Raw genomic sequence first — 13,051 nt, 5'->3', positions numbered from 1 at the left:
GGAGAGCCCTCAAATTATGAAAAATGTTGTTAAGAGGATGGATGGGAAAGGTGGTATCTTTGGAGCAACAGAATCATATTTTTTTCCGGTATATTCTGAAAAATAATTCTATTGATACCCACAGTTTTTAGTACCCAAAAATGGATTTAGCCCTATATATTACATAAGTACATGTATATGCAATGTAATAAAACGCCTACAAACGTACTGAAAAACTTCAAATGGAATTTGGCGACTTGAGACTTTTCAGAAATTTCCTTGCTGCCCAGTCACGTCAAGAGCCGGGGGTTCGAATTCCCTCGCCACTTCCGGCTTCACACCCTCCCACCACACGCACAGTTAAGCTCTGGAATCGCGGAGCTGACGAGAAACGCCTGCCTCTCTCACAAACTCCAAACGTACACTCACCGGCCAGGGCCCCTCACCATCCCCAGGCTCGTCCCAACCCTGGCGGAATCACTTCCAGCCTTTCCTTCCCCGGTGGCGCACTCCTCCCATGATGCCCCGGGGCGCACCCCTCCCATGATGCCCCGGGGCGCACCCCTCCCATGATGCCCCGGGGCGCACCGGAAGCAACTCCTCACCTCTCTGGGAAATTGAAACCGCCTTTCTTCTCGGTAGTTACCGGCTGTTTCCTTGGAAGTCCACGGCTGCTGATTTTTTCACGTGTTTTCAATACTGTGATCCACCCACCCTCCCCGAACTAGATGGTAAGCTGTTGGAGAGAACCAACTTCTAATCCCCAATGCCTGGAACGGTGTCTTTATAAGCCTTTTGCTAAATGAAGAGCAGCTAAACGTTTTGTTTGACAGAGTGAAGCAAAGCTGAGTAGAAAAACAGCAGATAACAGAGCCAACGCTCAGCAGAGAATATGGAAGAATAGCGTTACCTTTATAATAACAGCTGGCATTTAAAACCCTAAATCCTTACCTTAGTTTGCAAGGCTCTAAGCCTCTGGCCCCTAGCCGCTTCTGCCACTTCATTCCTTGCTACTGTATCCCTGGCTCCTTTCATCCCTGCCCTACTGGCCTTTATTCTGTTCCTGTGCAGGCAAGTTCCCCTCCCAGAGCCTTTGCATTTGTTTCCTCTGCCTGGAATACTGTGCCCCGTTGATATTCTCCTGGCTTGCTCTTCCTCAAAGTGCTCAAATATCATCTCTTTAGAGAAACTTATCCTGATTGATCCATTTCAAACCCACACAGCCACTGTTTCCTTATCCTAATTTTCCTTTCCTTCAGAGAATTTATCACTAATTGACATTTGATATCTGTTTGTTTGTTGTCTGTCCCCACATACACACACACTAGAATAGAGTTTCCATGAGGGCAGAGACTTTGCCTGTTCTGTTCCCTAGTGCTTAAAATCTTCCCAGCATGTAGTAAGCCCTCAATGAATGTTTGATGAATAAACAATTGAATACGTGCATGCTCCCTGTTACCGGCTCTGTGCATTACAGCTTCAAAATTAGCAATTCCACAAGTGAATTTCATCACCATCCTGGTTTTGTGAGAGATCTCAAGCTGGTTCCATCTAGCCCCATCTTGGTCAAGTTTGAGGATTTTGCCATCATACCCCCAACCACCTTTTGGGTAGGGTGATAAATTTATCTGGGTTTGCCCAGGATTGTCCTGATTTTAAAACTGAAGTCTCAGGAATCTCTTCAATTCCAAGCAAATTAGGAAGGTTGGTCACCCTGCTTTGAGGTATCTAGGCTCCATCTTCCTCGTCTTGTTTTATTGTTGTGAGTGTGTGGAATGAGGGGGTGGGGGTGGGGGGTGGCGGTGACTTAAGAGTGTTCTGGGCCATCTGGAGAGGAAATTGGCTATATGTAGTGGGTAGAATGGGAGGGCTGGATGGCCAGTAGTGAGGCTGTGGTCAGCTGATGGGCCTTACCAAACAGCAACAAAAAAGAGATGAAAGAACAACATAGAAGATGCTGTCCTGGCTTCCAGAGCCCTCTGGCACAGGCAATGGTTGGTACATTCTCTAGAGAAAGTTCCTGGCTTCTAAGTCTCAGGCTCTGCTGTTGACATGGCCTCACCCACTCCATGTCACTTTCAAAAAGTAGCCTATCATGCATTTATTAACTCAGTTGTCACAAGAACCCCATGAGTTAGGTATTGTTATTATCCCCATTTTACAGATGAAGAAACTGAGGCTCAGAAAAGTAGAATAAGTTGCACAAATTCAAATAGTTTAAATAGTGAAGTCAGGATTTGAACCTCAGTATTCTGACTCTCAAAGTCCACTCTTAGTCACTACATTATCATGCAGCTCTTAACAATGTAAATATGCATTTGGGCTATGCCTAGACAAGGGCATAAAATCTTTCTTTTTTTTTTAAGGCTATGTTGTTTCATACCCCAACAGTTGAAATTAAAAGTAATTGATCACGCGTTTCTTAGTTCTAATGAGGCTTTAAGCACTGAAGAAACCAACAAAAAAAATACAACTACTAGACAAAAAAGGGCAAATGACATGGACCCTAAGTCTCACAGGCATCAGTCAAGATTATGAGGCCAGATAAGAAAGTCTCCAGTTTACTGGACAGACCTAACTGGTAGAATTTCTTCTCTGAACACAATGTTCCCAGGCCATGCACACACTCTCTCCATGATATTTTCAGAGAAGGATGCCTCGTTTGCGTGTAATTCTGAGAAGCATGTATAATTCTGAGAGCGTTAGTGTCTTAACAGGATCTTGCAAAGCCAGAAACAGCTGTCTTGTAGTGAAAACACAAACTGGACTTGGATTCAAACCAGACTTGTTCTAGCTCCCATTCTGCCACTTACTAGCTGTATGACTAGTCACTTAATCTTGCCAAGCCTCACTTTTCCAACCTGTAAAACTGATAAATCTATGTCCTCACTGATTGAAGGAAAATTAGTTTAAATATTTCTCTGGATAATCCCCCATTAACTTTTTGCTTTGCAAAATTGTAGTGTAGAAATGCCAGCAGTATGGAAGTTTATGTATTGCACTTGAAAGAGTTCTGAACTAGCGCTCTTGGATCTGAGAGTAGAATGGGAAGGGGGTCTGTCTAATTAATTAGCATTAATTAGGTAACCTGTCCAGAACCTCAGTTTCTGATTCTGTAACATCAGGGTTAGATTAGGTAATATTCAAGGTTCCCCTCTAGTTCTGGATCTAATATTCTCACTCAATATTTTTAATTAGGCGATTCAATATAAATTTGTATCATTCACTAATATACCTGTCCTGTGACTTTTGCCCAGAAATTTCTGTTTCTGGCTGGGGAACTTCTTGCTGCTTTTGGAAATTTCATCTGTTACATAGCTCTTAGATAGTTCTAACGGGTAAGGGATGATCCTCCTATCAGCACAATTAACTGCCCTTTCTTCTCAAGTAGCCCTCTGCGGAATGAACTTGATTACACTTGTTTCCTGGGCCTCTCTATTTGGCCCTGCTGCTGCTTTCTCCATCCAAATCTGCATTTCCTCTGAATGCGCCTTATATAGTGATTGGTGGAGAGATTTGCTCCCGGGGAAATCAGGAAAACTTTTTCCTCCTCCTTAACACCTGCTCACTCCTTAATCCTTGCCTTCAAAGCTTCCACCCCCACCATCCTGCTGACATTAATGTCAGGATCACCTCTCTGACTGACCCAATGCCCTTTTCATGGTCCTCCTTTTCTCCATCTTCCCTGTAGAGCTTTTTACTATATCCTCTCTCTTGAAAATACCACCCTCTCGAAAATACCACCTCCCTTGACCTCTTCTGACACTAATAATGAAGTTCCCATCACTTTAGAGTTGACAAAATGATTTTGTAACAAGACTGGAGAAAACCCTCATAGACAGAACTCCTCTCAGGGTTGGGAGAGATGGAACGATGGTGTGGGGTGTGAGCTGGGGACTACAAGGCATAGTGGTGGGATAAAGATGAAGCTCCCAAGGGGAATATGTGAGTAAAAATAGGTGATCACCAAACTTGCTAAGGATAAAAGTGGTGTTCTTTACTTGAGGACTTCTATTTTGTTGAGTAACCAGATGAGTAGGCATGCAGGTCAATGGCAGAGCTAAAGGGCCCCATGTAACAGAGGAACAACTGAGTACCCGCAGGGGTCGGGCAGACACCTCAGGGGAAGAAAGGAAATCAACCACCTGCATCAGTGTGAAGTAAAATGGACTTCGTGGAAGTCATTGCTGATGGAAACTGAATACTTTAGGGGATGTAATATAATCCTCTTCTAGTCTGCTCTACAAAATCTTCAGTAAAGCCTGCATTGCTCACTTATGTTTTTTGTGCTAGTGGATTATTTGCCAAGGTCTGTGTCAAGGTTGATACAGATTGAAGCATACTGTTTGGCATTGGCTGGAAAGAGACTGCCTGCGGAGACAGCCACGTCTTGACAGTATCTCATTTGATCCCCACACTATCCTCATGACTTGGGCAGAAACAGAATTATGTTTCTGATTTTGCAGCGGAAGGAGGAAACATCACAGCTGCGAAGAGAGGTGATGGGACTTGCCATTTATGGCAGTAAATGACAGAAGTAAAATATGGATCCACGTGGCTCTTTTGACTCCAGCAAGATCTCACTCAGGTATTTGTTTACCTGAAGAATAACCTTTTTTTTCCCACTCTTTTTGTCTTCATTTCCGCCTCTCACCTCCTCAACACGCAGCCTTTCTCTGAGAACCCAGCTTCCTTAATAAGTTCAACTATCAAGTGCATACAGGTGACACCCTCATACTCACAGACCTACATCTTCAGTCTTAATGTCTCCTGTATGTAAACTTTGAATCCTTATCTCTACCTACTTAGCTGGATATCACCATCATCTCAATCTCAGTCTGGCCACAATCGAAATTCATATTTCCCCCCCTTCACTATTTCTCCTGGGCAGGTATCATGCCCCTAGATTTCTAGGCTGCAATGAGGGCTGGATGAAAGGTAGGATCCTCTGATTCCTTTTTCCTCCTCAAACTCGGCATCATCAAAGTCTTGTGGATCCTGCCTTCAGGGTATCCCTTGGGTTTTCTTTCCTTTTACATCTCATTTCTGTACTGCTTAATCAAGGCCCTCTTCATTTTACACCATGATAATTTTTATATTCAATGCAAATAGACATTACTTGCATGTTTAATATTATGTTGAGAGGATTGTAATATATTAATGTGGGATAGGGCCTCGAAAAATAAGTCTAGAGGACTTCCCAGTGGTCCAGTGGGTAAGACTCCACGCTCCCAATGCAGGGGGCCCGGGTTCGATCCCTGGTCGGGGAACTAGATCCCACGTGCATGCCACAACTAAATATCCCGCATGCCACAACGAAGATCTCACATGCCGCAACTAAGGCCTGGAGCATCCTAAATAAATAAATAAATGTTAAAAATAATAATAATAAGTCTAGAGCTCAGAGAGGTCTTAAATGAACTAAACATATTCCTTTCACCTCCTGGGGTTCTCTTTTTGCCAGGTCTAAACGGGACAGTGAGGCAGACAACTTCAAGCCCACACAATACTCTTCTTGAACCTACGAGATGGACCCGGAGATACCAGGGGACAATCACTGGGAAAGCCAGCCCTCTGGTGCTATGGAGAATTTTAACACACATCTGAATTTATAGAGTCATTCAGGGGTTAATTCTAACTGCCCACCTACTCCCATAAATCGTATCAGAGCCTGTATAATCATCTTGGCAAGTTGTACACCAAGATTTTCTAAATAGTTGCTAAGTGGTTCTAGGACCTCAGGTTCTCCCTCTCCATTATATCCTACCATCAGTTCTATACTAATCTTCAGATATATGTGTGTGTCTACACACACACACACACACACGTTCACTTTTCTGCTTAAAACCTTGAAAGGTTCCCCAATGATCTCAGAATAATGTCCTGACTCCTTCCATGGGCATTGGGAGCCCATCACAGACAAGCCCAGCCCACTTCTCCAGCCTCACCTCCGTGTTACCCCCAACCCTTCCATCCAGGCTTGCCCATTCCACCTTCCTGAAACACACCCTGGGAAGTCTTGTTTCTAACCACAATCCCTATGTTCCCTAAGCCTGGAACCTCCTCCCTGTACTCTTAAAATCTGCCTCCTTTAAGAGAGAGTAGAGGATAGAGGAAAAGGCAAGGCTTTGGAATCAGCAACCTGGGATTCCAATTCTGGCTCCATTGCCTACTAGCTGTGGGGCCTTTTGGTCAATCACTTAACTCCCTTCGGCCTCATTTCCCCATATGGACAATGGGAATAATAAGAATAAACAGTATAACCCCCTAAGGCTTGCAGAGAAAAATAAACATAATAAAATATACAAAAGTGCTATGTAAACTGGAAAGAACTACAAAAAGCATTATTATTATTTTATTATTATTATTATTATCTGCACAGTCACATCCCCTTCAGATCTCTTCTCTCCTCCAAAGCAGTATCATTATCATTAATAACAATTCTGGGAATATTTTACATAAACAACATACCTTACGGGTTTTAAATACCTTGTCCATACATCTAGTCCACTGTGCATCTCACTCATCTTGGCACTTAACCTTGGAAAAGTAATTTATCTTTTCGTGTCTATGTACTCTCTTCCCATGTCCATTATCACCTCCTTTGGAGCAATGTCCCTATTTCATATCTCCTTTCCCCATTGCCAGCACTCAAAAGTGATGGGCTTGCAAAAGTGAAAGTTTATAGGCATTGGCTCTAGAACCAGAGAGGATTTGAATCCCATTTCTGCCACTTACTAGTCGTGTGGCCTTAGGCAGTTATTTAAACTCTCAGTGGCCCAAATTTCTTCAGCCATAAAATGGGAATGATGTTAGCATCTACCCCACAAAACTATTATGATGCTTAAGTGAGCCAATATGGATAAAGCCTGGCACGTAGTGAGTTCTTAATAAATATAAACTATTACTATTAAGTGAGACTGAGTCTGATTCCATTCTTTTCTGCCTTATCACTTCAGCCCTCTTTCAACACAGATTCCCCATGAATCGTCCTTATTCATTTATACACAGGAACAAAATCTACTGAGCATCTGTTACATACAAAAGACTGTCCCTTGGGTAAAAGCAGCTGTGTTTATGCCTGATCACTCTCTGTTGCTTTCTCCTGGGCCAAATGGTACTAAGAATAAGACGAGTTCTCTGTGGATTGCAGCCTTCAGCCTTCTCCTCTTGTTTTCTCAAGCAGGGAGTAAGATGGTGTTCCAACATCAGATCACCAGGTACAAAAAAGTTCTTCATATTTTTTTACTGAAAGGCTTCTCAGGCCCCTTAACATGCTATTATTTATGGTGAATCTCCAACAACAGGGAATAGAGTTGGCCACATTTCCTGAACTCATTTAGCCACGGGACCTTTTATTTCACAGTTTCTCTCAGAATCAGCATTCTGTCAAATCTACTTTGGAAAATGCTACGTGGAAGTCCTATTCCTATCTGTTTCTCCTTTGTCCACAATTTCATTTTGACTAATGCAAACTGTCCTTGGAAATGCCTCATCTATATGAGATTACCCACTGGAAGACTAGAGAATCTTTTTTTCTTTTTAATTGAAATATAGTTGATTTACAATATTGTGTTAGTTTCAGGTGTACGGAAAAGTGACTCAGTTTTATTGTTTTCAGATTATATTCCATTATAGGTTATTACAAAATATTGAGTATAATTCAGTACACATTGATCATATACAACATAAACAAGTCAGGCTGTATTGCTGTAAATGGCTCTAACTTCTAAAATGTATGGTAATTCCTACATAGTCAAACATTACTTATGTTTCAGCCAAAAAACAACCCCGAGCAACCATAAGAGTTGTCACAAAGACCATGTATTTTCATTAGAACTTCTAGAACTTCCCATGGAACTTATGACTCCTTTTTTTTGTTTGTTTTTTCCTTTAGCTTGCTCATCTGTTTCCCATTCTATAGCAGATTAGAAAAAGGAAGATTGGGCTCACAGAGGCAAACACACTAACCACAGACAGAATACAGCTGAGTACCTTGCCGTGAAGGTGTAGCTATAAAAACTAGAAAGGTGACACAAAAATTCATTGCAACCTAGGAATAATTAGTGCAGGGTAAAATCCGCGAAGAAACTATAATATCCCTGACGACTTTATTACATCACCTCCCAGGCCCCTGAGTGATCAAGGAAAAGTTGAAGTCTGTTCAAGATACTAGATTAAATAAATCAAGATAATATATAATACATTTTAGAAAGTTTTCCATCTACAATGGATTTTTTAACAAAATAAATTAATGGCTAAGAATAGATGGGTTAGATGAACCTAGAGATTATCACACTAAGTGAAGTAAGCCAGACAAAGACAAATATACGATATCGCTTATATGTGGAATCTAAAAAAAAAAATGATACAAATGAACTTATTTACAAAACAGAAGTAGACCTACACATATAGAAAACAAATTTATGGTTACCTAAGGGGAAAGGGAGGTGGGGGATAAATTAGGAGTTTGGGATTAACACATACACACTACTATATATAAAATAGAAAAACAACAAGGACCTACTGTATAGCACAGGGAACTATACTCAGTATTTTGTAATAACCTATAAGGGAAATGAATCCGAAAAAGAATATATAGATATATATGTGTGTGTGTGTGTGTGTATATATATATATATATATATACATGAATCTCTTTGCTGTACACCTGAAACTAACACAACATTGTAAATCAAATATACTTCAATTAAAAAATAATGTTTAAAAAAAAAGACTGGATGTCTTAAATGGCCAATCTTATGTTTTTCGGAGATTTCTGAGAAGAGGCGCACACCACCTCATGTTTACGATGCTGGGTAAAGGAGACGTACTTAGTATCCATGCTATTGATCATCCATCGCTTGACAATTCACCCTGTGGCTCTGCCCTTCACTGACCTTCTTAGCACACTCTGCCCCAGTTCTGCTCGGCCTCTAGGACTCTCTAAGTCTCAAAGATCTGTGTCCAACCTCAAAATCCCTACACAGCTGACTTGACATTATACAGCCTCCGCTGGTCATTTATCCAAGTAACTTAACAAGAGTGAAAGGTCAGGGCTACGATGCATTTACATCTAAGGAGTAAATGGTGATCCCCCAATACAGCCACGTTAGAGTGCTGGGCTTGCGCATTTGGGAGTATAAAGGGAGCTGGGGGGCCACACTTTTGAAACTGCTTCGACCACAGCATCGCAAGGTAAGTGCTCACAAGTGCCCGCTTTTTTGCTCCATGTAGCTGTGATTATCCCTGATCAGGTTACCTGGAGAGGAGAGAAGGCAACACAGCAGCCTTTGCTGAGGGCCTACTAAGCGTAAGGAACTGTGTTAAGGGCAATATGGGAGACAAGATGGCGAGGCCTTTCAAGAAGCTTCTACAAAGAGTAAAAAGACAAGAATATAAGCAATTATGACACCAAAAAAAAAAAAAACCTAACCTGCAGGATATAAAGCTGAATATAATATGTGCTTACCCCTCTAATTGTTTAGGTCAGTATTATAAATGCAGTTAGCAAATAAACGTGCTAATTTGTGATATCTCTTCTGTGATTGCCTTGAAGTATTATTTGAAATTTTTGTGGTTGGTTATGTAAATTTTTTTCTTATGTCAGGATTTCTGGGAGATGATTGCGGGAAGAAATTCTCCCATGCATTTGATCCATCTCAGAATGCATCCTAGTTTGCTTATTAATGACCAGTGTCCAGACTGCTCATTCATGGCATGCCTTGTGGACTTTGGGCTGCATCATGTCTGACACTGCAGGAGCGTCCCTCAGAGGGATTCTGTAGCTTTAGGAGCTTGCGATGCTTCGATTTCTGGCCACCATCTTCACCAGAATACCTTCTGTCATACATTCACAGGGTTAAGAGAAATCTTGGGGATTTTCTGGTCCATCTGTCTCATTTACAGAAGGAAACCAAAGCTCAAGGAAATTACAACAGCTACTTTACAGAGCTGGCATTAGAAAACCGAGGTTCTGCCTCCAAGTGTGATTTCGTTTGAACCAAGGATTCAGAATATGATACTTAATCATTTAATCTTTTCCTGAGAAAGTTGTGAGAATTTTAGGATATAGCTGGAGATTATTAGAGACTCATAAAAGATAGAGACCAAGAGTACGCGACCAAAGTAGGAAAGCAAGCGTTGAAATGTCTCTTCCTGCCTAAATGGTATTTCACGACATGTTCCCCAGGTTCCATAAAAGTACTGTGTGGTAAATGGGAAGTTTAAGTTAAATTTGATATTGAAAATTATTCAGACTCTATGGTATCCTGAGATCTTCATGTAGGTTATCAACTTCTGGACTGAGATTCCTTAGTCCCAAATAAGTTATCAGCTACCCTACCTTCATCTTCTCCAAGAGAATATAGGATATTTAAGAGAGTGCCCTTCCTAGACCTCTTAAAGAAGTCTTGCCCATAGTTCACAACTTTTCTCTCATTGCCAAAGAATTCAACTTCTGGTCTAAAAGCATCCAAGTTACAATCCGGATCATTCCCCTCCCTCCTTCCTTTCTTTTTTGACCCCTCACGGCCCCCTACCCTCAGCCGGAAGCATCATCTCTCTAAGTCCCCATAACACTTCATTTAGACGCTTACAGAATATGTATTATTCTTCCTTGTTCAAAGATTTATTTGAGCATTTCTCTTAACTGTTCCTAAATTTTGCATTCCTTTAGGGTAGAGACTGTCTTTATCCTTTTTTATACCCCCTTAAGGAGCTGACATGGTACTTTGCACACACAGAAGATACTCAAAAAAATTGTTAATCAGTGCTGTAATTACCCAATTATTTAAAGAATGATGATTTAACCGAAGGGAAAAATGGAAAATGTATTTCCATCCCACACCATCCACTGTATACTATTTAAATGTAGCTAAACTTAGAAAAGTACAATTTCTAGATTTATTTAAACTCTTCATAGTTCATTTGTTCTTTGTTTTGTTTAGTTTTGATTTCTGGAATCACTCTCTCAGAAGCCACTTCATTCCTGAAGGACACTAACCATTGCTTTGGAAACCAAGAAGGTAAGAGTCACTTTCATCTTGATTGGGAATACAATAATTGAAATTAGCAAACAGCATTTTACACATTCTCATTCTTGCCACACTCATAGGAATCTGAAACTGATGAAATTAAAATCCATTACTTAAGTATTTCTAAAGGCAGATTACAAAATATGCAGCTAAGGAAGCAGGGCTTCCCAAATTTGCTCATCACACTAACAGGAATAAAACACACTGCAGAACTTTGACACACAAGCTCCAGGTCAATATACTTAGGTTGGCCCCAAACATGATGTTCGTAGGCTCAAGATTCAGTCTTCACACAAGTCTAACTTTGCTGTGTTTTGAGCAGAGGCCGCACCCGTGAATCCCCTCAGTTGTGTCTTTACTCACAAATGATGCTGAGAGAATAAGGAGAAATGGATTCAAACCTATGTCCACTGTAGTAATAAAAAAAAATTACTCCCCCACCTCAAGATTTGTGTTTATTGGAAGTAATTCTAGATGAATTAGGACCAAGGAAACCAAAGTATAATTAAGTCATGACCACACCATTGCTGACAAGATGCAGTAGCTGAGAAATTCCCAAGAGAGGGCTGAAAGTTGAGAGCAGTGTCATAGCGCACTGACAGCAGTAAGAGGGGTTGGGGAGCACTCAGAAGGTGGTGCTGGAGGTCAGGAAGACTGGGATGGCCATCCCCATTGGAAGACCCCTAAAGACAGGAACAGAGGGGATGGTTGGAGGGACACAGCTGTGTAGGGCTGGAAGCAGGTCAAGCTCTCAAAACCAAGAAGCAGATAATTAGGGGACTTTCTGGGGGTAGAGTTTCCAGGGACACCATGAGTCATGCCAAGAGAGTTGGATGAGACCTAACAAGGGAAAGTTTTATCAGTCAAGAATACATGGTTTTAGCCCTGGGTCCCAGAGTACAGTTGTATAAATATGGGGACAAGATCTGACTTAGCAACCGGACACACACAGCGTGCGTTGAGGGGCTTTGCTTGACAGTGAGTGGTGAGCCATCGGTGTGAGGAGGCTGCCAGAGGGCAGTCACCACCTCGGGCATGACACCTAGGTCAGGAGAGGTGAGGGCACATGCTGATGGAGGACAACATGTGGTCTGGATGTCACACTTAAGAGATTAACAGGAGTGAGCTCACTGTGATGGTAAAGGAGATGCAGAAGCACATCACGGAAGAAACAGATGAAGACAGCACTGGGGCTACTTAGCCTGGAAAAGAAAAAGCTAAGGAGGGACTTCCCTGGAGGTCCAGTGGTTAAGACTTCGCCTTTCAGGCTCAATCCCTGGTCGGGGAGCTAAGATCCTACATGCCTTGCAGCCAAAAAACCAAAACATAAAACAGAAGCAATACTGTAACAAATTCAATAAAGACTTGAAAAATGGTCCACATTAAAAAAAAAAAAAAAAAAAAAGTAAGGAGAACCCAGAGCAGCCATCAAACGGGTGAAGAGTTGTCTTGTGGGGAGAAGGTTTGAACTCTTTCTGTTGTTACCAAGAGCCGAAAGGAGGATCAAACATCCTGAAGTCACAGAGAGCCAGATTTCAGTTTAAAGCAAGAAGTATCTTTGGCCTGCAGAAACTACCCCAAATGATTTTCCAAAATTTTCAAAAGGGAAAAAAGTCATCTTGAAGGCATTTGAGTAGGCTGGACAACACATTTGCAAGAATATCGCTGAGACAACTCATGCATCATCTAGGCAGTAAAAGTAGGAGATACTGGATTCTGAGTCATGGTTAGAGCTGTGGGTGGAAGAAGAAAAATCTTCACCTCAACACACGCAGTGACTTGAATCCCAGACGGAAAGTCTTGTTTTTCTAAGAGACCTAAAGGTATAGTTTGACCATGAGTCATTGTAGTCTTTCCCCAACTTCAGACTTCATTCTTATACTACTATCACAAATTTTGCAATACCCATTTAAGACCAGTACTGCTAATTCACTTAATATTTTGATTTACCTTGATTCTTTTTCTTCTTAGATGTGTTTTTCAAAGTTACCCTATATGCTTGCTATGAAAGTCTGGACCGTCTATCTCAGCATCAG

The 13,051-nt window shown here is 41.5% G+C and overlaps 1 long non-coding RNA gene across 1 annotated transcript; it reads left to right on the top strand.

Annotated features, from left to right (window-relative positions):
• Positions 1-620: 620 nt before the first annotated feature.
• LOC132350677 (uncharacterized) lies at positions 621-6,846 on the top strand. The gene is made up of 3 exons (XR_009497986.1): positions 621-710; positions 4,446-4,567; positions 5,444-6,846. It is a non-coding gene; the product is annotated as an uncharacterized LOC132350677 (long non-coding RNA).
• Positions 6,847-13,051: the final 6,205 nt, after the last annotated feature.

This window comes from Balaenoptera ricei, chromosome 16 (genome assembly GCF_028023285.1).
Source record: "Balaenoptera ricei isolate mBalRic1 chromosome 16, mBalRic1.hap2, whole genome shotgun sequence".
NCBI classification, from domain to species: Eukaryota; Metazoa; Chordata; class Mammalia; order Artiodactyla; family Balaenopteridae; genus Balaenoptera; species Balaenoptera ricei.
This window is presented reverse-complemented; position numbering and strand designations above follow the sequence as displayed.